Source organism: Panthera leo, chromosome F2, assembly GCF_018350215.1.
Source record: "Panthera leo isolate Ple1 chromosome F2, P.leo_Ple1_pat1.1, whole genome shotgun sequence".
Taxonomy (NCBI): domain Eukaryota; kingdom Metazoa; phylum Chordata; class Mammalia; order Carnivora; family Felidae; genus Panthera; species Panthera leo.
Genome location: NC_056695.1, coordinates 76,589,140 through 76,615,093, shown reverse-complemented (window position 1 = coordinate 76,615,093; position 25,954 = coordinate 76,589,140). Strand labels below are relative to the sequence as shown.

Here is a 25,954-nt window from a genome sequence, read left to right as displayed (position 1 = left end):
GAGTACACCAGGCTGGGAGAATGAGGATGTGGCACAGACAGGACCAGTCAGCATCCCTTTCTGGGGAACAGACACAGGTCCTGACAAAGTAGTCACCTGTACAAGGACCGTGCAAGACCCCATATGCTTAGGGTCTTCCATTTACTGAACAGGAAGGAAAGTCAGAAGAAATCAACACGGAGATAAAAGATACGTGTGAGAACAAGAGAATTGCAGACATTGTCTAAACCGGGGTCCCACACCTGTCTGGATAGTCCCTTGAGCCCCTCACTTATGGCAGACAAGAAATTCATGTTTGTGCTTAAGCTTGTTCTTTTGGATATCTCTTCCTAGAAACTGAGTGGTTTCCGATGAATCCTTCTGGGTATTTTCTATTCGTATTCATCTTTCTGGACAGAACTTAAGTACCACCTCTGGGCAGGCTTTCGTGACACCCCTTCCCGAAGCAGAGATCAGTGTCCCATATCTTTGCCAACACAATCTTCTGGTCATGTCTCTGCTAAGACATTTATCACAGCATATGACGACAGCCTTCCCCAGTGTCTCCACAGGGCTGTTGTGAGGACCAAGGGCAAGGACCATGACTGTCTTTCCCATCCTGGACACAAAAGCATGTTGGAGAGTGTCTGGCATATAATATGCACCCAGTCCATATATTTTGAGTAAAAATTCAGTGGAAATAGCTCTCCCACATTCTACATATACCCAGGACGCATTTTAAGTCCTTGTGAAAATTACAAATCAGTAGTATTTCAGCAGAACGGCACAAATTCTCCTGGGCAGGTCCAGGAATAATAAAGGAACAATGTAATCACTACTCTTTTCAGCTTCATTAAGTAGGGAATTGGAGGTAAAACTGAGAAGCCAGACAACACTTGGGAATTTGACACATGTCTTTTAAAGAACTTAAAAAGAACAATTACGCAGACAGGGTTCCGCAGTTAAAATGCATCTTAATTGAATCAGGCTGGAAAGAGAAGCCTGAATTAGATTTAAAGGGAAAGTTTAAGGGATTCTTCATAATTAGGTAAGTTAATTCAAAACATTCACAGTCTGATAGTTTCATCCACTCCTGGGCTGGATTGAGAGGAAAGGAAACACACGAGGAGGAATTACCTCTATAAGACCTCGGCTGGGTATTTGGATCTCCTTTCCTTGATGAATGTGGATCTGAAGCAGTAGAGGAACATCGTGCCTCACACTGGAGCCTGGGAGAGGCCAAGTGTAAGGAGGATTAACAAGGGCTGCTTTCCAAACACAAAACCAACCAAAAGACCTCAAGTCCTATCAACAAACCTAAATAAAGCCTGAAATGAAGCAGTAAGTTCTGTTATCTGGCCTCGCCTACAACGAACACAGATGTTTCTAGATGTTCACGCTCATCTAGACATCACCAGCAGGTACTACCACACGCCGGTGAAGAAGAGAGTGTGATGTGGGATTCCCCAGAATGGAAGCCATCTTGACCCTTCACTGTGTTTGGACAAGACGGCGAGAAAATGGTTGAGTGCTTCCTGGGCCTGTATCTTTGTGAGATGCCGGAAGGTTCAGAAATCAATATGACTACTTTATTCCATTGTGTGCATTTGACTCTCTTCCCCCAAGGCTTCTTGAAATGAAATCAAGTGTAACTGACTTCGTAAGGGTTGGCACAGGAACCGAGATGAGTCGCCAACAGCCCTCCGTTCCTGTGGAGGTGTGCAGTCGTGTGGAGGTATGACACATGACACATGACACCAGAATGTAAAGCTTCCCAGGCAAGAGTAGGACGAGGCTCCTAAGCGAAGTAAAGTTGGTAAAGAGATGATGTGCCCTCAAGGAAATGGGACGTGATTGGGTAATCCCTTTTCACCAGACTGTAAAGTTAAATAGCATTTCAGTAGTAAGCAAAACAAAGGGAAGAGACCTGGAGCTAGACACATTGGCAGGAAAACTCTTGGACAGAGATAGGTATACATATCTGAGGGACATTTTAGCCAGCGCAGAGATTATATTTGATTATGTTACCACGACCATTGCACACAACTATCTCAACTATGATAAATTCTCCCATATAATTTGTCTATATCATTTGATAAATTCTTCCATATAGTCTATCGTGTATTATTGTTATATTAGGATATATTACAATTATTATATAGTACAAGTATATGTTGCCATATATTATGTATATAATAATATATAATACGTAATTACATTACACACTATATATGATATATTTATAACACTTTAGTTATATAATATATAATATATTATATTATTATAGCGATTTAATTCTTTTATATATGACAATATTAAAACTTAGGTCAGTGAACCAAAAATGGCAGAGCCAAACCTGTAAGTTTTCTACTTCCAAATCTGGTAATTTTCGCCATTCTACAAACCAATGAGAAAGAGGCAATAATGAAAGAGAGGGGCATAATAGTAATTACAACCACATGATGTAACATCTTTAACGTTCCTCTAAAGAGTTTAGAATGTAACATTCAGTTAGTTAATAATCATTATTTCACTATTACTTCAATATTTTGAGCAGGGACTATTAATTTCAATTTTATTGCAGGTCTATTTGCAAAGATAACTTTGCATCAGATATTCTTTGTATCCAAGCGATTATTGGTCACACAACCTTTAACAGACTTCAAACCACTCCCTTCCTTCCTCCCCACTTCCTTCACAGGCCCCAGAAAAGGAAACCCTGATATGTGTTGTGGTGAACAGCCTCCAAGGTGGCCCTTGATCATCCCTGTGTTGGTGACCTTGTAAAATACCTTCCCTCCTTGCCTAAGGGTTGGAATTGTTGACTTACTTCTAACAAATAGAATATAGCTGAACTAACAGGACACCATTTCTGGTTAGGTTTTAAAGACAGTGGCTTGTTAAGCACCTTCTTTCACTCTTAAAGATCTCTTTCTTTGGAAGAAGCCGGTTTCCATGCCATTTGGGAATCTGTAGAGGCGCCCTTATGATGACAGATCAAGGTCTGCAAACAGACATATAAGTGAGCTTAGAAGTGAATGTTCTTTGGGGTATGTGGGTGGCTCAGTCAGTTAAGAGTCTGACTTTGGCCCAGGTCATGATCTCACGGTTTGTGAATTTAAGTCAGGCTCTGTGCTGATAGCTCAGAGCCTGGAGCCTGCTTCAGATTCTGTGTCTCCCTCTCTCTCTGCCCCTCCCCGCTCAGACTCTGTCTGTCTCTCTCTCTCTCTCAAAAATAAATAAACATTAAAAATTAAAAAAAAGTGGATGTTCTTCACTAAATCAAGATTTCAAATGAGACCACAGCCTTACTTGACAGCTTGACTAAAATCTCATAAAAGACTTTGAGCCAGAGGCACTCGATTAAGTTATGCCCAGAGTCTTGACTCGTGTTACATGTGAAATCATCAATACTTGTTGTTTGAAGCTGATAAGTTTTGGGTCAATTTGTTACATGGCAATAAATAATTAATGCAAATTTTGAAGGCTGAATCTTCAAGAACATATAAGTTGACCATCCTAATATGGTGTTTTTAGTGGCCAAAATTTGATTTGTTCGTGTGTTTTTCCTAAAAGAAATATAGTGTCTTATGAAAAGAGTAAGATTCAGCATGGTTAGGGTAGGACTCAGAGATCTTTATTTCCAAAGGGATGAATGGATGATTCTAAAACACATCAAAGCTTGAAATCCATAGACTTTATGGACATTCTGTAGCCTTTGCGGCAGTGAGAGCTAGGTTCAATCCTGGTTTCAATCCTCTTTATCCTATACTGGCCATATGATATAGAGCATGTTACTTAAGTACTCTGAGCCTCATTCCCCAAATATATAAATGAGAAGAACTCTCTTGGCTTTTCAAAGTTATAGGAAAGATCATTTAAGACTAACAAAGGTAAACATTCTAGTGTCTGGCACATAATAATGATTCAACAAAATTACATTTTCTCCCTGGCTAGTGGAGTTTAACCTCAAACCAAGACCACATATGTTTCTTTGTTTTCTTTTTCTTTCTTTCTTTCTTTCTTTCTTTCTTTCTTTCTTTCTTTCTTTCTTTCTTTCTATTTATTTACTTATGTACTTATTTGAGAGAGAGAGAGAGAGAGAGAGAGAACAAGCAGGGGAGAGGTAGCAGAAGAGGGAGAGAGAATCTGAAGCAAGCTCTATGCCCAGCACGAAGCCCAACACAGGGCTCGATCTAACAACCTTGAGGTCATGACCTGAGCCAAAATCAAGAGTTAGATGCTTAACCAACTGAACTACCCAGCCACTCCGAGACCACATAGGTTTGATGGTAATTTTACTGTGTCTCCTTGACTGGGCAAAGGATACCCAGATACCTGGTAAAGCTTTATTTCTGAGTGTGTCTGTGAGGGTGATTCCAGAAGAGGTGAACATTTGAACTGATGAATGGAGTGAAGCAGACAATCCTCAATGTAGGTGGGCATCTTCCGATCCTTTGAGGGTCCAAATAGAAGTAAAACAAGGAGGAAGGGAAAATCTACTCTCCACTCTCTCTTTGCCTGAACTGAGACATCCATCTTCTTCTGCCCTTGGCATTGACAGCTGCAATTCTGATTCTTCTACCTACTGACTCAAATCGGGATGTCAACCGTCAGCCCCAATTCTCAGGCTTTTGGACCCAGCCTGAATTATACCACTGGCTTTCCTGGTTTTCCATCTTGCAGATGGAAGATGGTGGGACTTCTTGGCCTTCATAACTGTGTGAGCCAACACTTATCTATCTATCTATCTATCTATCTATCTATCCATGTATGTATCTATCTATCTATCTGTCTATCTGTCATCTCCTATTGGTTCTGTTTCTTTAGAGAACTCTGGCTAATACAATATGTTAAGACTCACAAGGGCAATACCACTAGAGTGGAAAGCTTGGGGCAATGTAAGGTTAGCGTTGTCTCCCTCAAAGACTGAAAAACTATGTCCTAGTATTTTTCTCTTTTAGGTCAAAAAGTATAGAAGAATTGAAAAAAATAAGATTGAGCCAACAGTAGCCACCTAACCTCTCAATCCTCAGAAAGAATGTTATTACTGATAATAAGAAAGCATTTTTTCCAGCTAAGTAGATGTTGATAGAGTTGCAAGATTTACACACACACACACACACACACACACACACACACACACACAGAGAACCACATATGGCCCTAAAACCAAACTAGAGAGTGAATGTGTTGCATTGCCCAAAGATGTGTGTTTTTTCCTTTAGATACACAGAAGCTACTGGCCTAGTAAGCTGTCTGCATGCATTTATCACCCTGGAACCAGGGCACCAACAAGTTCTAACAGACGTTGTGGAATTACAGTCAAACAAAGACATATGTCACCTGATAGCTCCCATACCACATTGCACAGAGCACCCAGAGCAAAAGCCCTTTGTCCTTGTATCTCACAGCTGGCAGTCTCTTCCTCCCTGCTCAGCCCTCAGGGATCCTCCCTGCCAGCTCACTGCCCTGTTTTGTTCCTGCCTCCTTCCTGCTACTTCATTCTCCTTGCTGCAGTTAACTAATTCCACTCGGGTGCCATGTGACCTTTGGTTTTCCTCCACTTGGGAGCATGCAAGTGATAAGTGGATATTGAAGACAAAAGATGCCAGTGTGGTGGGGGAAGGCGGGAACTTGGCTAAATCTCAAGTCTAGTTCATAAACTAGCTGAACGACTTGCCTATGTTCTTGCCTGTTCTCTACTTTTTACTTCGTGAATGATCTTGAGCGTGTCTCTTAACCTCTTGAAGTTTCCAAATTCATGAGATGATCCAGAAGATTAAAAGAGAATGCCTATGTAAAACAGTGGTCCATGGTAAGAACTTTCTAAATGCTAACTCTTACTATTGTTGCATTTTTTTATTATATTTATTTTTATATGTAAATCAAATTTCTACTATATTCCCATGATACTGAGGTAATCAGAGGAGATCATCTATGTATTGTAGATATGACAGAGCCGGACACATTGTAGAAGCTCAATAAATGTTTTGATTTTCTATTTCCTTCCTTTTCTTTCCTTTATCTTCTGAAATCTTCCACGAGGTAGGAAAATATGTCAATGATAGAAGAATAGAAGTGTCTATGGGGCGCCTGGGTGGCTCAGTCGCTTGAGCGTCCGACTTCAGCTCAGGTCACAATCTCGCGGTCCGTGAGTTCGAGCCCCGCATCAGGCTCTGGGCTGATGGCCCAGAGCCTGGAGCCTGCTTCCGATTCTGTGTCTCCCTCTCTCTCTGCCCCTCCCCCGTTCATGCTCTGTCTCTCTCTGTCTCAAAAATAAACAAATGTTAAAAAAGAAGTGTCTGTTTCAGGAAACCTATGAGCTCCCTCAAAGAATTCCAGAAAGATATTGGTGACCCTAGCAACCCTAACACAGTCTTCAAATTTTTCAGAAGGACCATGGCAGTGTCCTGTTCTTGTTGACATTTTATGAGTCCCAGTTTCCTTGACATAAAAGAATATTATACAACTTTTTTTTTTCCTGAGCACAAGAAGAAAAGAAAAAGGTAAAAAACAAAATAAAAAACAGGATGGGTTCCTGGTGGCTCAGTCAGTTAAACGTCTGACTCTTGGTTTTGGCTCAGGTCATGATCTCATGGTTTTGTGGGTTCAAGCCCCATGTCGGGCTCTGTGTTGATAGTGCAGAGCCTGCTTGGGATTCTCTCTCTCCCTCTCTCTAACCCTTCCCCACTCACACTGTCTCGGTCTCTCTCAAAATAAATAAATACACTTTAAAAATTTTTAAATAAAAAAAACAGGAAATAGAATTTGCTCAGAGTTTCTCATATCCCAATCTTATTTGGAACAAAGTGTGCTGAGGTAATATATTCACTCAACAAATCTTATTGCATAAAGACCACCGCTTATCCACCAAAGATTTGCGTTTCCATTCCACGATGTAGAGGTGTTTGCTGGGACATAGCTGCTTAGCCAGGTACTATAATTGTTAACTCCCCTTGTAGGGAGGAAGGTGTAATTGAGTCTGGCCAATAGCAAGAGAAATTTATATCACTTCCCGGCTTGATCCCACTCAACATCCTCCAAGATAATCCCCTATTTTCCACTTCCTCATTCGATGAATGTTGAAAATCGGTGTAATCTTGAAAATCAAACTTTTAAGATGTCCTATCCTCCAGTGGTGCTGCCATCACCACCATCACCAATCAAAGTACCCACTCGCATGAATCAGTAATGGGCCCATGACCAAATCTGGTCTTAATGAGTGACATACTTTGGAATTTGCTAGAAATGTTGAGAAAGGCACTTTCTTTCTTGTTTAGCTATTCAGCCATAGAATGCTGAGTGAGATCTGTTTATGGCCATCTTTCTAGTACATTAGATCAGCTTTCCCAAGAACAAAGCCAACACCTAAAAAAATCAGGGCTGAGAGATGAACATAGACAGTCACTCCATAATGGATTTTTCAGTTATAATCCATTTTCTCCCTTTAAAACAGTCTGAATTATTTCACATGCAACCTGGGAAATTCTGCCATATATAGTCTCACCTAACTATATGTTTATTCACAAGTCTACTACAATATCTTTTCTTATAATATATCAGAGTTACAGCATAGCCAAGTGGGAAGAACACAGTTTTTTTTTCTTTGTCATTTAATGGCTGTATTACCATGGATAAGTTGGCTAATGTTCCTAAGTGCAAGTGTCCTATTAGTAAATGTATAGATGCAAATATATTGATGTACAGAGTTCCTGGGACGAACCATTGAGAATGCTGGATTCAAGTGCAGACATGGTGGGATGAGTTAACGCCGTAACAGAGATGACCTTCTTGCATCTTATTTACAAACAATGAATAAAAGAAATTCTTTAAAGAGTTACATAAATAAGTGAAGGCAAAATCCAAAAGGGCAAGGGAGAATACCCAGATGCCTTAAGCCAGTGCTACAAGCTGATGAGCTGAACTTGAAGTCTTCTGAGCTTGAAATGTACGTGAAATGGACGTGCTAAGGGCTGGATGTGGAGACATTAACCCCACGGAAGGAAGATGTGTTACTTGGCTGAGAAATCCAGAGATTTTAAAATGTAATTTGCATACAAATTCCCTATCTGGGAAAAATGGAATGTTTAAGTGAAGGAGGGACCAGAGAAACACTGTTTACCAGGCAATGGAAGAGGGAATGAAGTTTGTCTCCAGCTCAACCTCTGGTTGGGGATAAAGAAACAAGGAAGATCACTCATGAGAAATTGTCAAGAACCCAAACTTACATGGAATGATAGTTTTACTCTGTCTGAATTCCTCCATATCTTTAAACCAATATATTACAAAATTAACTTATCTCAGACCTCGAACATCCCTGGGACTTCCAGGGGAAGGTTAAGTCAAAATCTTTCCAAGGTAACATTTCCAAAATCTAAGGTTTTCCCATCAACACCAACAATAAAAAATCCCTTAGGAGAATATTACCTCTGATACCTGTATTTGGATACCAGCTTTCTTTTAATATAAGCAAGACAGATACTAATTAAGTGAATGTAGAAAGCATTAATATGGATAAAGGTGACCTTTATAAATGATAAAATGAATAATTCACCAGAAAGATATTATAATCCTGGACCTATGAGTCCTTAAAAACATAGATGCTAGAAGTAAAAGCAAAAATGACATTCAATTAATTAAGGAATACTCAATGAAAGATTTTAACACATCTTTGTAGAAAATTATAAATCAAGCAGACAAGGGCCACCTGGGTGGCTCAGTCAGTTAAGTGTTAGACTTCAGTTCAGGTCATGATCTCGCAGTTCATGGGTTCGAGCCCTGTGTCAGTCTCTGTGCTGACAGTTCAGAGCCAGGAACCTGCTTCAGATTCTGTGTCTCCCTCTCTCTCTATGCCCCTCCCCTGCTTGTGCTCTGTCTCTCTCTCTCTCAAAAATAAATAAAAATTTTAAAAACATTTAAATAAATACATAAATAAAGCAGACAAAAAATACTAAGGATATAGAAAAAAAATGACAATGTTTTCTGTAAAACCATTTCTGTAAGATTTGCAGGCCATATACAATCTGTATAATGTATTCTCCCTCTGTCCCTCTATCTTTCTCCTTTTCTTTCATATACAAAACCACCTAAAGATGTAAAGAACATTCTGAACTCACAGGCCACACAAAACAAGACTGAGCTGTGGGCTGGGTTTGGCCGGTAGGCCATTTGCCAGCCCTCGATCTAGAAGGTAAGAATGCAAGTAACAGGCTTAATCTAATGGACGTTTCTTAAATCCCACACTAAACAAGAGAAGTGTTCTAATTGTTACCATCTATTCATTCTTTTTGAGCAAATATGAAAAATTTATAACGCTTGATCACATTATAATCTCTAAAGCAAGTCTCAGTCAATATAAATAAGAGCCAATATCATAAAAACACAATCTCATACCAAAATGCAATATTGGAAATTAATATAAAAGAAAGTCCAAATGTGCAAGCATTTAAACATCTGAAAACAAATCTTCTAAGCCTGTATGAGCAGGACATCTGAGAGTGGTGATGAGTGCCAATGGCTCAGATGGCAGCACATGTCCTGTCACCTGCATGGTCCTTTGTTAACCAGCCTCCTTGGGCTGCTTGCTCTCAGGAGGGTGGATAGTTGGGGCAATGGTTCTCTAAGTGGCTGAATTCTGCAACACAGTCTTATTTCCATCAGTGGTTCTTAACCTTAACTTTGTGAGATGCTTTTTTTTTTTATAACATGTCAAATGCACCCTTAATAATCAAGAAATAATGGGGGGTATAAATGATTTGGTATAGATGATACAAAAATGACATTGTGTTTAAGGTTAATTTAGAGCAAAATGGATCTTAAAAAACCCTAATTTTCTAAGCTCTGGGTTGATAAAGCAGTCATAATAGAAACTTCACATTATTTCAAATTGAGTGAACATGTAAACACTACTTTAAAAATGAAAGCGTGCAGACTTAAATGTGTATATTGGAATGGAAGTAAGATCAAAATACAGAAATTAGTGAATTACATTAATAATGTCTTATCGAGAATATTAAAAGTTTTTCTTTAAAGCCGATACCAGCACACAATGCTTACCCTCAGGGTACTGGCCATGCCTGTCAGTAGTAAGACCAGAAACAGGAAGAAGAAATCATATAAGGACCAAAAAGGCAAAAGTCAAATTGGCATTGTGATAAATTGACAACCAATATGACAATACATAGAAAATGACAATCTTTAAATTATTAGAATTAAGAAGATCAAGTTTCCTAGAGATAGGGTCACAATAAAGTACCAATAATGTTCTAAACACCAGGAATAATTGATTGAAGTAAATTATCCTTGTGAACAGAGTAGGCATACAAAAAGATCTAAATTATTAAAATAGATTTCATGCTTTGAAAGAAGACAGTCAATATTGTAAAGGTGTTGAGACTGCTTCCAATTTGTCTTTAATCAAAACCAGTGTGGTTTTGGGTGACATAACAAGTTAATACATAAATGCAGAAAGATGCAAATTCAAGAACAGCCACATCAAATTGTAAGATGGAGTGAAAGAGAAGGAAACTCAGTTTATTGAAACTTAAATACATTATAAAGATACAGAAATAAAAAACAGTAGGAGACTGGAGTAGGGATAGAAAACACACACATGCGCACACACACACACGCACACACACACACAATGAGAAACATGATAAAGAACCATAATAAAAAGTGTGTGTGCACGTGTGTGTCTTTTTGAGACATATTTGATATATGACAAAACAAAGATGACAGTGCAATGGTGAAGAGACTATTTGTCATCTATACATCAAAAAATAAGCTAGATCCTTATCTAATATTAAACTCATATACACATATCACATATGGATGGATTTGGACAAGGATTGGGGTATAGATACAGACATGATGTAGCTATATACATAGATAGCAGGTGGAAAAAAACCAATATAGAAGAAACGAATTTTAAGCATTAAAATTCCTTTTAGTCAACAGTATTTGGTAGAATTTATGATATAAAGACAAAAAGATAAAATTTAAAATATAGTTTGATAAAGTTGCATTAATTAAAATTAAGCAATTATGTGTGACAAAAATCTTATTTAAGTGAGCAAAATTAAAATACAATTCATAGTATGAGAGTAGATAATGCATGTAAATACACATACATAGATATATCAGACTAGTATATAGAATATACGAAGAAATCCTACAAATCAAAATTCTCAAAGTAAACAACCCACTGCAAATAAGGAAAGAATAAGCCAGCAATTGATGAATGAATAGAGTTACAATACTAGAAAAATTAGAATATTAAAAATATTAGGAGAAAATAAAAAATGAGAAGATTCTTAAACTTGCTAACAGTTAAAAAATGTAAATTAACACAGCTTGGATATATCACTTCTAAACTAATGGGAAAAATTTCAAGATTTAATAATGAAAGTATTGACTGTGACGTACGAAAACAGAAACACTAATATTCTGTAATGCTAGTGTAAATTGGTAGAACAACTTTGGGTTATGTTTTAATGAAAGCTAATCAAGTTCAACCCAGCAGTTTTCTTTTAAAGGAAATAAACCGGAAATAAAACTGTCACACAAGTATACAGGAGACATCTCAGGTATCTGCTATGGTCATATGGGGAGAATCTAGATAAACAGCTGGTTTAAGAAGAAAAACCTAAGCTTATGGCTGGGTTCAGTAGAGAAATGCAAGTTCAAAATACAGAGCAGTATCCCAACCACCTCAATCAGAGATGGTCTTAGAGATAAAGATAATGATGTGGGAATGTCCTCCGAATGGGCAGAACTTCAAGGGGTACGTGTGGTCAACCAATGTGTATAGAAAAAGAAGTAGCTCCAAATTAGAATAAATAAGGAGTCAGGGGCAGTAGTGAATGGTCTGGCTACCTGTTCATGGGCTTCAAGAGGAAAAGATTGGAATTCTGATGATGAGGAAATCGGGGATGGATGTATAGGAGGAATAATAAAATGTGAAGCTCTTAGTCTCACCCACTATGTCCATCAGAGAGCATTCACCAAGAGAAAAGCTCCAGCCGAGTAACAAAAGGGCTCAGCCAGCTGATATCAGCTAGGCTCTGTCATTGGCTACCCAAAAGTCGTCGCAGCAGGCACATGGATAGGGTGTCCTCAGTGGCACAGATGAACACTATTCATGAGTCCAATAACAAAGGTTCACTCACTGAGATTGGGCTATTCCTGCTACTCAATATGAAAACTATGAGCAGGAGAAACAAATGCTAAGGTCTGAATAAGACCAATTTTTTTAATGTTTATTTATTTATTTGGTGGGGGTGGGGAGCAGAGAGAGAGGAAGACACAGGATCTGAAGCAGGCTTTGCACTGAGAAGAGAGCCTGATGTGAGGCTTGAACTCACGAACCATGAGATCATTTGAGACCTGAGCCAAAACCGAGTCAGACTCTTAATTGACTGAGCCACCCAGGTGCCCCTAAATAGACCAATTTCTTAAAGAGACCCTGAAAACTCTTGGTGACGACTGGACACACTGAGGGACCCCTCCCATCCTGAAAGAACCAGCAGTTTGTTCACACAGTAATAGAGCCATACTCCAGAAGCAGACTTTCTTTCCTTCCCTAACCATAGATAGGGTCTTAAGCAGCATGACTCCTCAACTGATTATGGAGCATCTGATCCACGCTTAAAAGGTCCCATATAATATCCTGTGAACCCAGGCAATCTACCTTGCATAAAAGATGCTGGGAGAGTGGGTCAAATGATAATGGGACCCTCTGGCTGCACCATACCACACCATCTGGAAACGTCTGGCTTGATAGAATGTTGAACCGGCCTGCTGATGCAAAACTGAGAACAAGTTTGGAGATAATACTTTAGGAGCATAGATTCAGTCTATGGTTTGAACCAAAATCGTGGCACGCTATTCCCAGGAGGAGGGATATGGGCTCAGGGAATCTAGAAAGAGTACACAGCACTCACAGTGACCCACAGAGGAACTTTGTGCTTCCCTTCCATACAGGTATGGCTTTTTCAAGTTAGATGTCCTGGTCCCCAAACATATGTGGAGAAGGATGTCTAGCAGATGAGGGGTGGACCACATTTTATATGGAGAGGTGCTATCTAATCCCTTTTCAAATGGAAAATTTGAATTATTGTGCATATGTCTGAATATGATTAAGTATTCTACAATATGACATTTTTGGCTGCATCAAATTCTAGAAGCCAACAATCATACTATATTTCTCTGATTTTGATTCTTATCTTAATTGCGTTTCCCTTCTCTGTATGGAACAAATCAAAAAGTTCTCCTACAGAGGAGGGCAAGCAGGAATCTGAGGAGGTACACCCACTAAAACGTTATCCCAATCCAAGTTGTAGAGTATTGTTAACAATTTGGAGATGAGACATGCAAGACAGAGTAAACCCATTATACTGTTTATACATCTGATTTGGAACTTTCCTGACTTATAAATTTAAATATCACCTGCTATTATTGAATTTGCCTCCTTTGGTCCCATGAGTCTGGCCCCAGGAAAGGTGGGCTAGAGCAGGTGGGACCTTTCCAAAGCCAGTCTCTGGTGGCCCATTTTCACCTCTTAATTATTAGGTATAAAAGCCACTGCACAGTATGAAAAAAAGTAATCCAATGTATGTAATTCTGTTTCCAATTTATGCCTGTCACCAATTATGATTGTGCCTAATAGCCTATTCCAACCACCAAGTCCTAACAGGAGGAGAATGACAGCATCTAAGAGTAGACATGACTGGGTTGTCCATGGATGATGCAGACAAACCCTGAGAAGGTACAGAATGGCAATTTTCACATTATCAAGGAACAACTACTAGGACTTTAAAAATATATGCAACCTGTGACTTTTCATATTTGTGTTTCTATTCTTGTTTTGCTTCTCTGACCCAAAACACATAATTAGCATGCCCAGGTCAATGACCGTGATCATGGCACTAATGACAGTGAAAAAGAAGATTCTCAGGGAGCCTTCAGGGGGCACAGACATTCCTCTTCTTCCAGGTCCAGCCTCCTCCTTGAGGCATCACAGGCCAGTGCAGGGGGAGCAGGCTTCCCTGCAGAGCTGACTCACGGTTGGCTTGGCCATCTGAAATGTAGACAGCATGTACGTGTCTTCTAGAAAGAATCTCTGAAGGTGATATGGCAATCACATGCACCACCTAGGAAAATGGAGAATATAGAAATCATGGGCAAATTTTACGGCAAAGTTCTAAATATCCTGTGGTCCCAAAGACATTAGCACAAATCTTAAATATGCTCCTACTAGTGATGCAGGGTGAATAAATTGCTTCACCTTTTTTTCTAAGTTTATTTATTCTGAGAGAGACAGAGAGACCAGGAGCAGGGGAAGGGCAGATAGAAAGAAAGAGAGAGGGAATCACAAGCAGGCTCTGCACGGTCAGCACAGACCCCAACTCGGGACTCGAATTCATGAAACTTTGAGATCGTCAGCTGAGCTGAAATCAAGAATTGCACGCCGAACTGACTGAGCCCACCAGGTGCCCCTTGGTTTAATTTTCTGAATCTTCATTTTCCTCTTTGATATATGGGAAATAGGACACCTATCTCTCTGCGTATCCGTGAGGGTGACATAGGGAAACTTCTATCAAGCACGTACAGGTGTGTAAGACAGTTTGCGTGTTAGATTTGTCAGAGCTTTAAATCGGTGGGTTCGGTCATGTTCGTAGAACAAGAAAAAGCACCTTAAAAATATTTCTTACCGTCCTCCTTACAGCTTTGTGAGGCCGTGATTTTACTCATTATACCTATTAAGAAACTAAAGGCTAAAGAAACCTTGTGACCGGACCGTCACATCCCTGGTGACGTGGTGAAACTTGGTCTATCTTCTGAGTCCCAGGCAGAGAGTGGCCGCATCCTCACTGGGCGAGCCCCCAGTCCACCGAGAGACCGCTCGCCTGTGCAGTGTAAACCGGGGCGTGACGAATACCAGCAGCACTGGCTCACTTGTGTCCAGTTGTTTCTTACTTGGGATGTTTGAAAGGTAAGAAGAGTTCAAAATATGCACTGAACCCGGGCTACGGGATGAACTACATTCTGCTCGATAAAATACCAGCCAACTTGTGACTTACGGAGACGGTCGACAGATATTTACCAGTACCTTTGAAATACCACTTCAGCATATATTGAGTGTGAATGCTGTCCATATATACACAATAAATGTTTATGTAATAAGTACTTGTCTATGGAGGCTTCAATAAATTTAGGTCAAGTCTTTGTTATTGAAACGTAATGTGTGAAAATTACGTAAATGTGGATCACACACTATTTACCTTTCTCCTCCCTGACAGCTGACTGCGCTCTTTGATAAAGGCAGAAACTACATAATTCCAACACCAATATTATATTTATTTAAATTTATTTAAACCAATATTATATTTATTTATAGCGCGCATCAATTGGGTCTAGCATTGAATAAAATGCTAGTGTTTTGAGGGTGCATTTAGTCTACATAGGTCTTTAATTATTTTTGTCTCCCATAGCTATTCTGAAAATGCTAAAATTCAACACGTGTGGCTCCCCTTGAATGCCAGCACATTACAATAGCCTCGGTGAAATGTAATGGAGCTGTAGTGGGAGGAGTTTAATTACCCTCCCTGGGATTTCACAAATAAAAAAAATCATTTTCCTGGCTGACTACTGCCCGGAATGTTCATCCAATAACTACTGTACCTTGTCATTTTGTTGATTTCCTATCTGCTGCTTTCAAATATCGTTTCTCCTCCCACCTCGTCTTCCACGTCCAGCCTTCCCATCCTGCCCAACTGTAGCAGATAGAATATAAAGTCACACAGAATCACAAAATGAGTTCTTCCCTGGGATCTGCTTTTCAATCAATGCATGTCAGCTCCATGGGAGTTAAATTGAAAACATATGAAGAATAAAATCGCATTGTTCTTGCTCTCCTCTTTTTGTAGCGAATGCATATTTTGCTATAAAAAGTCAAAGATATATGTGAGGAAATGGGAATAATCTCTAAATTATATCCTGAGTATCATTTCTATGAAAAGATACGGATAGGGTTAGTTATTACAAAGAAGTGCATTTTTTCACGGATACTATAAAAATATACACTGAAGAGATGAGAACAAGGAAAAATATGCATTTGTACGTATGTAGGTACATAGAACATGTCAATCATTCAATAAATGAGGTGCTTCTGGGTTAGACAGGAGCTAGGCGTAGGATGTGGAGGTGAATAGACACCATCCTGGCTCTCCAGGAGCTCACTTCTAGGAAGGCAGATAGACCCACAATTGGCAGGGACTAGATTTTTTAAGCTATTTTGAGTGTTATTCCAGAGTACAAATACACTGGGGCACTGCATGAGACAGAGTTTCTTTGCCCGAGTCTCTTAGCGGTCTTAGACCAGTTTATGTGACTAGTCTGAGGTCAAACAACTAATCAGTGGAAAAACCTTCCCACATTCTGCAACCGTCAAATGGGAGGGTGGGAAAAACAGTCGTGTCTCAAGGGGGATCATTTGCAAGATGCTTGGGGGGGAAATCATTAAAATGTTAAGAAGCATCGGGCTCTGGGCTGACAGCTCGGAGCCTGGAGCCTCTTTCCTATTCTGTGTCTCCTTCTCTCTCTGCCCCTCCCCCGTTCATGCTCTGTCTCTCTCTGTCCCAAAAATAAATAAAAAAAAAAACGTTGAAAAAAAAAAAAATAAAATGTTAAGAAGAATCAGACAATAACCATCCTTTATTTTATTTATTTATTTATTTTTTTTGTGGACAAGGGGAAACCAATGGATGTAGTTTATTTAGACTTTCCAAAAGGCTCCGCGCTAACGGCTATTTTTATTTTTTTATTTTTGTTTTTTTTTCAATATATGAAATTTATTGTCAAATTGGTTTCCATACAACACCCAGTGCTCATCCCAACAGGTGCGCTCCTCAATACCCATCCCCCACCCTCCCCTCCCTCCCACCCCCCATCAACCCTCAGTTTGTTCTCAGTTTTTAAGAGTCTCTTACGCTTTGGCTCTCTCCCACTCTAACCTCTTTTTTTTTTTTTTTCCTTCCCCTCCCCCATGGGTTTCTGTTAAGTTTCTCAGGATCCACATAAGAGTGAAACCATATGGTATCTGTCTTTCTCTGTATGGCTTATTTCACTTAGCATCACACTCTCCAGTTCCATCCACGTTGCTACAAAAGGCCATATTTCGTTCTTTCTCATTGCCACGTAGTATTTCATTGTGTATATAAACCACAATTTCTTTATCCATTCATCAGTTGATGGACATTTAGGCTCTTTCCATAATCTGGCTATTGTTGAGAGTGCTGCTATAAACATTGGGGTACAAGTGCTCCTATGCATCAGTACTCCTGTATCCCTTGGGTAAATTCCTAGCAGTGCTATTGCTGGGTCATAGGGTAGGTCTATTTTTAATTTTCTGAGGAACCTCCACACTGCTTTCCAGAGCGGTCTATTTTTAATTTTCTGAGGAACCTCCACACTGTTTTCCAGGGTGGCTGCACCAATTTGGATTCCCACCAACAGTGCAAGAGGGTTCCCGTTTCTCCACATCCTCTCCAGCATCTATAGTCTCCTGATTCGTTCATTTTGGCCACTCTGACTGGCATGAGGTGCTATCTGAGTGTGGTTTTGATTTGTATTTCCCTGATGAGGAGCGACGTTGAACATCTTTTCATGTGCCTGTTGGCCATCTGGATGTCTTCTTTAGAGAAGTGTCTATTCATGTTTTCTGCCCATTTCTTCACTGGGTTATTTGTTTTTCGGGTGTGGAGTTTGGTGAGCTCTTTATAGATTTTGGATACTAGCCCTTTGTCCGATATGTCATTTGCAAATATCTTTTCCCATTCCGTTGGTTGCCTTTTAGTTTTGTTGGTTGTTTCCTTTGCTGTGCAGAAGCTTTTTATCTTCATAAGGTCCCAGTAATTCATTTTTGCTTTTAATTCCCTTGCCTTTGGGGATGTGTCGAGTAAGAGATTGCTACGGCTGAGGTCAGAGAGGTCTTTTCCTGCTTTCTCCTCTAGGGTTTTGATGGTTTCCTGTCTCACATTCAGGTCCTTTATCCATTTTGAGTTTATTTTTGTGAATGGTGTGAGAAAGTGGTCTAGTTTCAACCTTCTGCATGTTGCTATCCAGTTCTCCCAGCACCATTTGTTAAAGAGACTGTTTTTTCCATTAATAACCATCCTTTAAAGAAGAGATGAGCCTTATGTGTATAAACAATCCCAGGAAAGAAGAATTGGAGAGCAGCTTTTATTTCTTCTCTTAGACTTCTCCTTCTTGGGTTTCTTCTTCTGCTCAGCAATCCATATAACCAGCCAATAAACACACATGCACTTCTCATCACACAGCTATCCTCAGGAATGAGAAACCTGTGACATAATACAGTTTCCCTACAGTCATGTTGGAGAATGATCTCTATGTGTGGAGGAAGGGTAGTGTCGGAGGCAGCTTGAGAAAAACCACTCAGAGAGAAAGGGAAGAGCCTTAAGGCACAAGCTTGGGGCAGCTGTTATGTGTGTGGGTGTCACAGGGACTGACGTTGAGTGGGTTGTTCTAGAAAAGAGAAAATCTTTACGGAACTGAAGCTAATCCCTTAATCCCTTCCATTTGTACATCAATTTACAGTGCTCTGAGCTCTTTTCCAACCCTTATCACATTTAATCTTCACAAATGCCAGGAAGGAACACAGGACAGGGATTAATCAGTCCTTTGAATGTAAAAAGGGGAGAAAGCGAGGTGGCCAAGGTCACAAAGACAAGGAGGGGTGGACTGGCTGAAACTCGTTTTGTTTTTTTTATTTTCTTTTAGTTGGAGCCCTTGTGTTTTTTCCACTATTTTTAAGGCCAGAGGTAGATATTAATTTGGGCCATGGGAAAAAAATAAGTAAACAAATGACAGTCTTATGATTTGTGCCAAGCTGTCATAGCAGGTTAAAAACTGACTCCTCCTAATATCCTGCCCGGTCTCCTACACTCAGTCAGAAGAAGTTACAGTGTGGTTCAAAGACCTCTGACAGCCCCAAATTGTGTGTTTCCACTCCAGAGTGAGATAAGGGGCTTGTGTGTGAGTGTAGTCAACTGTCCCGGAGCTCGCTGTTTCGGGTGACATGTTTTTCATAGCAAGGTTTTGTCGGTTAAGGGTGGTGCACTGCCGTGCATGCTCACACAAATGCTCCTGCCCATCACAACCCTTCACCAGCAGTTGGAAGACAAACTCTTTGGAGGCTCATGGCTCACAACTAATAAAATGAAGGAAACCAAATTAATGAAACTCCTAGTGTGGGATTTCAGAGTAGCCTTTCTCCATGGTAACCACTTGAGTGCCCAGTGGAGAACTCTTTGAAATGGGGAGCTTCCTGATGCCCGTAGTCTCCCCATCTTCCTGCCTTCTCAAGCAGAATAAACACTCATTTCTCCAACCACATGCTTTTGAACCCTTTCTTCTTGGCAGCTGTAGACAATAGTCTCATGAGGTCTAGAGACCCAGCAAAAAGCACTTATAGGAGAAAAAGCTAAGGGTTATGACAGAGGTATTAGCAGGGGGCTCTGCAAAGACCAATCAGGGTCCCCTACCCCAGAGTAAGTAAGGGAAGGTCTTCAAGAAAGATGCCAGAGAGGAAGTGATAACTGTACAGAGCCCAATGGGTGCCAGAAATGTACCAGGTAGAGAGTGGAGAAGAGTTAATATCCCAGAGAAGAAATAGTTCTTGGGAAATCATAAAGGAGAAAGCTTTCAGAAACACAACCATGTTATTATTCAGCAGGGAGAGAGCCATAGCATATGTGGGAGGAGCCTGGCCATCAAGGATCATAAAGGACATTTTTTTTTTTTTTTTGCCAAAGTTAAGAGGCTTAGTTTTTATCCTGTGGGCAGTGGTAAGCCATTGAAGGCATTTATGCAGAGACAGGAAGAATAAGGTCAAAATTTCTAAAGAATATCACTCTGGAAACAGGATAGTTGGAGGCTGTTATTGGAGGCGAGGAAAGGTGAGCTGACAGATTTTTTGCAGCAACCCGGGAGGGCAGGGCTGGCCGAGGCAGTGGAGATTTGGAAAAGCAAATGGGCATTTTTGCAAGGTTGAGCTTGCTAACTAATGATAACATTGAGGTGGAGGGTGTGAGAGAGACAGAAAGAGAGATCCAGGGTAATAGAGTTCTCGGTTTGTACAGAATGCTGACCAAAGTGCTGGTTCCCAACCCAGCACATATTTCTCTCCAGGGCATAACAGGTTGCATGTGAAAGTCAGAACCCGCCTGCCTCTATCCCTTGACCTCTGCCCAGCACAAGCCAAGTTCTACATAGTCACCAAATTGTGCCAGGGCTATAGCCTTTCACTCAGGACACGCTGTAGGTTGTTTACAACCTACTCAGCTGTAGCTCGGGGTCTGGAGCAGCTTCCTGGCCCTTGTTACGTCTCATACTCCTCCTCTCACCCTGCTCTCTCAGATCCGAGGGTTCCTTCTCTTCTCCCTGCCTGCTGATTCTGCCTCTCCTTGGTGACCCTGAGTGGGGTAACCTACCTCTTCTCCCTGCTTTGAACGGCCTTGAATGGGATACTTAGCCTAGCCAGCCCTCAGGATCCAGGCACACCCCGTTCCTGCCCCCCCGCCAGTCTCCCAGTTTTAACTGAGTGGCTCTGACCGGAGGTCTGCTCAGTTTTAATGGTCCAAATGGCCTTGCTTTTGCTACGTCCTCCCTGAAGACTGTAGGATGGCTATTTCTCTTTGAGACTACATAGCTCAGAGGAAGGGTTTCAAAGACCGATCTGCCTACCTGTCCCAGCACACTCTGCCATTTCCCAATGCACTGAGTGGGTGAAGGGAGATGGATGGACGGATGGCTCACATCGTGTACCTACACCCCGTGGATGAGGCACCAGAAGAGGGGAATAATAGAGTGGGAGAGAGCCAAAGCATAAGAGACTCTTAAGAACTGAGAACAAACTGAGGGTTGATGGGGGGTGGGAGGGAGGGGAGGGTGGGGGATGGGTATTGAGGAGGGCGTCTTTTGGGATGAGCACTGGGTGTTGTATGGAAACCGATTTGACAATAAATTTCATACATTGAAAAAAAATAAAGCCAATTGGATCTTCAAGTTTAAAAATGAGGCACCAGAAAGGGGAATAATAACGTCTGGATTGCATTTTGTCTCACTGAATCCTCACCACACAAGTGGTTTGTTCAACATGGAACAGACATGTATTGTATCCATTCTACGTAGCAGGTGCTCTAGAAAGATATGGAGAATCGAAGGCAGAAAAGGAGGAAATTTCCCTCTGGCTGTGAAGACAAGGTTGTAGTGGAAGAGAGAGGGATGTGAGCAAACAAAAAAAAAATTGGTGAGTGATAAGTTCTATGAGGAGAATAAAACAGCAGAAAGAGACAGAGGGAAGGGGACACTAGTTTGGGGTGGATGGTTAAGGAAGGCCTCTCTGAACCGGTGGCCTCTGAGCTGAGATAAGAATGTAAGAAGGAGTCATCCCTGCTTTCTGAGAAGGCTGGCAGGAAAAACATTTTAGCCAGAGGGAACAGCTGATGCAGACACTCCAAGGCAAGGGTTGGCGGAGCTAAATGCAAGGATCCCACAGCAAATTTGCCTTGGACATCCGCGTAGAACCTAAAGCTTGTTTCCAAAATTCTGTTCTGGAAGAACATTAGCGCTTCTTAATTTCCCAGTAGGTACTTCTTTTTGTTCTTTGGGGAAACACTCTGGCACGTGAGAAAGAACAGAGACTTGGGGGAAGACATAATTAGGTTTGAATATCAATTCCATCTCTCTGAATTTCCATCAGCTTAGTGAAAGTATTTAAAATCTCTTGGACTCAGTTTACTCACTGGTGTATTAAGAATGGGAAGCCTGACTTTGCATAGTTGGAGAGAGATCCAAACGAGATAATGCGTTTATTAACACTCAGTCAATTTCCTGAAATGAAATGTACACTTAATACATAGTAGTTCTTCCCTGTCCTCATTAAAGGAGCTTAAAACTATTATAAACAAGGACATTATTAGCGCTATTATTAAGTACATAAGCCTCCTGCTCCCATTTAAGGGAACTCTTTTTATTAGCATAATACAATATGAACAGAAATTTAAGCATCCCAATTTATTTGTAAGTTCTGCTAAACACATTTAATGTGAAAATTTAAAAATACATCTCAGTGTGTGAGTAGCCTTTAAGATACACCCATTTCAATGGGTCTTGAGGATTAACAATGGCAACAAACAAAAGAGAAAAAAAACCCATCAAGGTTCTTCCAGGGCAAATTGGCCAAGTTAGCATCCCATTTCATTGATCTAAAGAAATAATTATTCAAAGGGGCACATGCACCTCAATGTTTACAGCAGTGCTATCAATAATAGTTAAATTATGGAAAGAATCCAAATGTCCATCAACTGTTGAATGGATAAACAAGATATATATATATATATATATATATATATATATATACACACACACACACACACACACACACACACGTATACATGCACACACACACATACACAATGGATGTAATGGATATACTACTTGGCGATGAAAAAGAATGAAATGTTGCCATTTTCAACAATGTAGATGGAACTAGAGTGTGTTATGCTAAGCAAAATAACTCAGAGAAAGACAAGTATCATGATTTCACTCATATGTGGAATTTGAGAAACTCAACAGATGAACATAGGGGAAGGGAAGGAAAAATAAGATAAAAATAGAGAGGGAGGCAAACCATAAAAGACTCTTAAATACAGAGAATAAACTGAGGGTTGCTGGAGGGGAGTTGGGTGGGGGGATGGGCTAAATGGGTGATGGGCTTTAAGGAGGGCACTTGTTGGGATGAGCACTGGGTTTTATATGTTAAGAGGTGAATCACTGGGTTCTACTACTCCTGAAGCCAAGACTACACTGTGTGTTAACTAACTTAAATTTAAATTACAAAAAGTAAAGAAACAATTAAAAGGACTTCTAGTTTTGGAATGATTACTCTATCCCTTGAGTTTCGTGTGTTAAACCTTTAATTCCTAAAATAATCTGAAAGTTAGATGTTTTTTTGGAACTCTGCCATCGTCAATGACAGAATCTCAATTTTAACTCACAAAAGACATGATTTTGTGAAACACTGACTGTGAAGTACAAGGTTGGGAGCACAGACAGGCAGGGCTGGACTCAGAAGTTCAAATGAGGTTTCGAATTTTGTTTTAAACTTTTGCTTTCCCTTTCGATATTCCTGCCTTTGATCCGCTTGTGGTGGCTTCGTCATTAGGCAAGCTCTTCCCCGTAGAAGAAACATCATTGCTGGAGTCCCAAGATCCTATGACTCATGATCCAAAATTAAAGAAATTTTTCTTTGCCAGTGTCCACAGACCAACCTCGGGGAGGACACTCATTGCCCCTGCTTGGAGCCAGTGACTTTGTTTTCACACTTTCTCATGATCAAGGCGATGAGCTCAAATGCCCATCCTGTAATGGTGTCAAGGATGGTGTTTAAGGACAGCTCTATCAGGACCAAATGGATATGGTAGGAGTGTTGTCAAAGGAAGGATGTTAAGTAGACAAACATTCTATTCTAGATTGCACTCTCAATTTACAGTAAGAAAACTGAGGATATATGAATCAAACCACAAACACAATCTTGCCCAAATCACATCTGATCAATGGCAGAACAAAGATTCAAAACAACGACCAGTCCTGAAGTCTGAGATCTTTCTAGTACATCACCTGTTTTTCTAACCTTCCATTAATGAATGCAAAGGCACCTCCAATAAATACTTCAACAAGGAGAACTAGATTATTATATTCCATCTGCAAAGTCCAATTTCTAAGGGATTGTTCATGCATCGTTTCCTCTCTGTTTTGGCCTATTTGTGTTATATGTATGTTAGGTTATTTTAACATGTGGCTTCTTTGTGCTATTTCATACTTTTTTCCAATGCAATCTACTAAACAATGAACTTATCAAAAAAAGAACAGTTAATTGGAATGGACTCAGGCCACGCACAGCTGAACTCCGTAAGTCTTGGATTTTGACCAGTACTTATTTTCCAGGCAAATCCACGGTGCCATACAGAATGCCAAAGAAAAATGAAGGAGACACATTGTGATGGTTTCCAAATTATGCTCAACATAGCCATGGACTTCCCAGGTTCCTCAGGGGCCGAGGCAGAGAGGCACAGAGCTGGCATGGCTCAAGCGTCTCCCACGCCCATGCAGCTTTGTGTGCACCATTGAAAATACAAGGGCCACTGCTTGAATAGAAAAATGTGCAGCCTCACTCACAGGTCTGGTGGTAGAGCATGGCCATAGTACCTGATGGTGGTGGTGGCTTTGGCATGTTGCCTGTTAAGGGGCAGACTTGGCCTTTCCATTCTAAGGTATTGGATTTCAAAATGCTCCCCACAAGTGAATACAAGTACCTCAGAGGCTCGTTACTCACACAGGCATAGGCCAAGTGGTCAGGACTCCAGAAGAAGGAACTCAAGTTTTTTTTTAAATTTCCCAGAATCAGCAGAAAAACAAAGTAGTAAACTTGTTGGCTTTGCTCTCTGGGCTCAAAAAATGGACTTCAGGCTCAGCCATCGGGGGCACTAGCCCCACTGAACCCCATCAATCCTCAACAGGAGACTGGTAATTTTTAGCTCATCACTTTTCTTTGTAGAACTGTGTGGCTTCTGCCTTTGTCAGAGAGAAGTCTTCCCATACCTACAGTGAGAAAAATCCCCCAAACCTTAAAATAATGATTTCTGACAATTCTTGGCCATTTAATACTCATTGTTATTTTTGGTATTTTTACTCCTTGCATTAGTATTTTTTTTTTACCATAACACATCGAACTGGAGATTGTTATGTATCTCTTGCTTATCTCTTCCAGTAGTATATGAATATGTCTCTGCACTCAGCAAAAGTTTGTTGGGCAGTGTTTTTAAACCACATCCTGTGTAACACTCCAGACTTGTTAATTGAATAACTACCCCTACACTAGGTGATGACAATACAGTGGGGGTCGGGGGAGGAGGGTGGAATCACAGATACAAAATGATAACACAAGGATGGAAATGCATTCAGGGAGAGGCATGCCCAAGGAAATGAACAAGTACAGGGAAGATGCTCATGGCCAGCCCAAAGGAGAGGAAGGGCTGGAGCACTCTTTCACAAAAGGGAGACCCCTGTGCTTCCTTTTTATCAGTTCTTCCTTTTATTTCATAAAGAAGTGGCTAGAATCTGGCTACAAATACTTGTTTAAACAATACCAGCTACCAACTCAGGGCAAGTGCCTTTAGGCACCACTGGATAATGATTTAAGTACGAAGTAACTATGGTACCATTAGGAGGTCTTATGAAGATTTGACATTCATGGTGTCTGATGTTCAGAGATGGTGTCTGATCTCAGCTGACCTCACACTCACTTCTTTACCTTTGAGAGTGTTGTTCAAGACATGTTTAGAACCACATACCTTTTTCTCTTAAGCATGCTATCTACCTCCCCATGAAGGCACCTCTTTCCAATACAGGCATATTTCAATGGGAAAGAAAAAGAGATGTGAACCAATGTGACTTTAGGAATTCCCAGGCTCGAGGAATCCATTGGCTTTGTGACCTCCAGAGTAGGTGGTTCCAGAGAAGGAACCATATATAAAGGTGTCCCCGGAGGTGTTTTGCTCTCATCTTCAAAACAATAAGATATGTTTGTTTATTTGTTTGTTCTTTTTTTTCCCAGAATAAGAGATGTGAAGCCCAGAGTTCTGGTATGGGTGCATTGGGTGCTGAGGTTTAAGACCATTGCTTTGGGTGACAGCAAAAGCAAAGTTCACCCTCTGGTTCTGTCAATCACTATGTGAACTCGGTCACACTATTCCACCTTTCTGATCCTCAGTTTCCTCATCCTTAAAATGGATACTGTGGTGGAATCTACTTCATAGCGTGAGCATTAAACCTGAGTGTGAGGCGAGGGGAGCTTTTGGCATTATATATAATTTTTAAATATATAAGT

General features: G+C 40.5%; 1 long non-coding RNA gene across 1 annotated transcript; it reads right to left on the bottom strand.

Annotated features, from left to right (window-relative positions):
- Positions 1 to 13,858: 13,858 nt before the first annotated feature.
- LOC122211275 lies at positions 13,859 to 25,502 on the bottom strand. The gene is made up of 3 exons (XR_006198586.1): positions 25,419 to 25,502; positions 24,401 to 24,666; positions 13,859 to 14,135 (listed from the first exon to the last, which is right to left on the bottom strand). It is a non-coding gene; the product is annotated as an uncharacterized LOC122211275 (long non-coding RNA).
- Between the last annotated feature and the right edge of the window lie 452 nt (positions 25,503 to 25,954).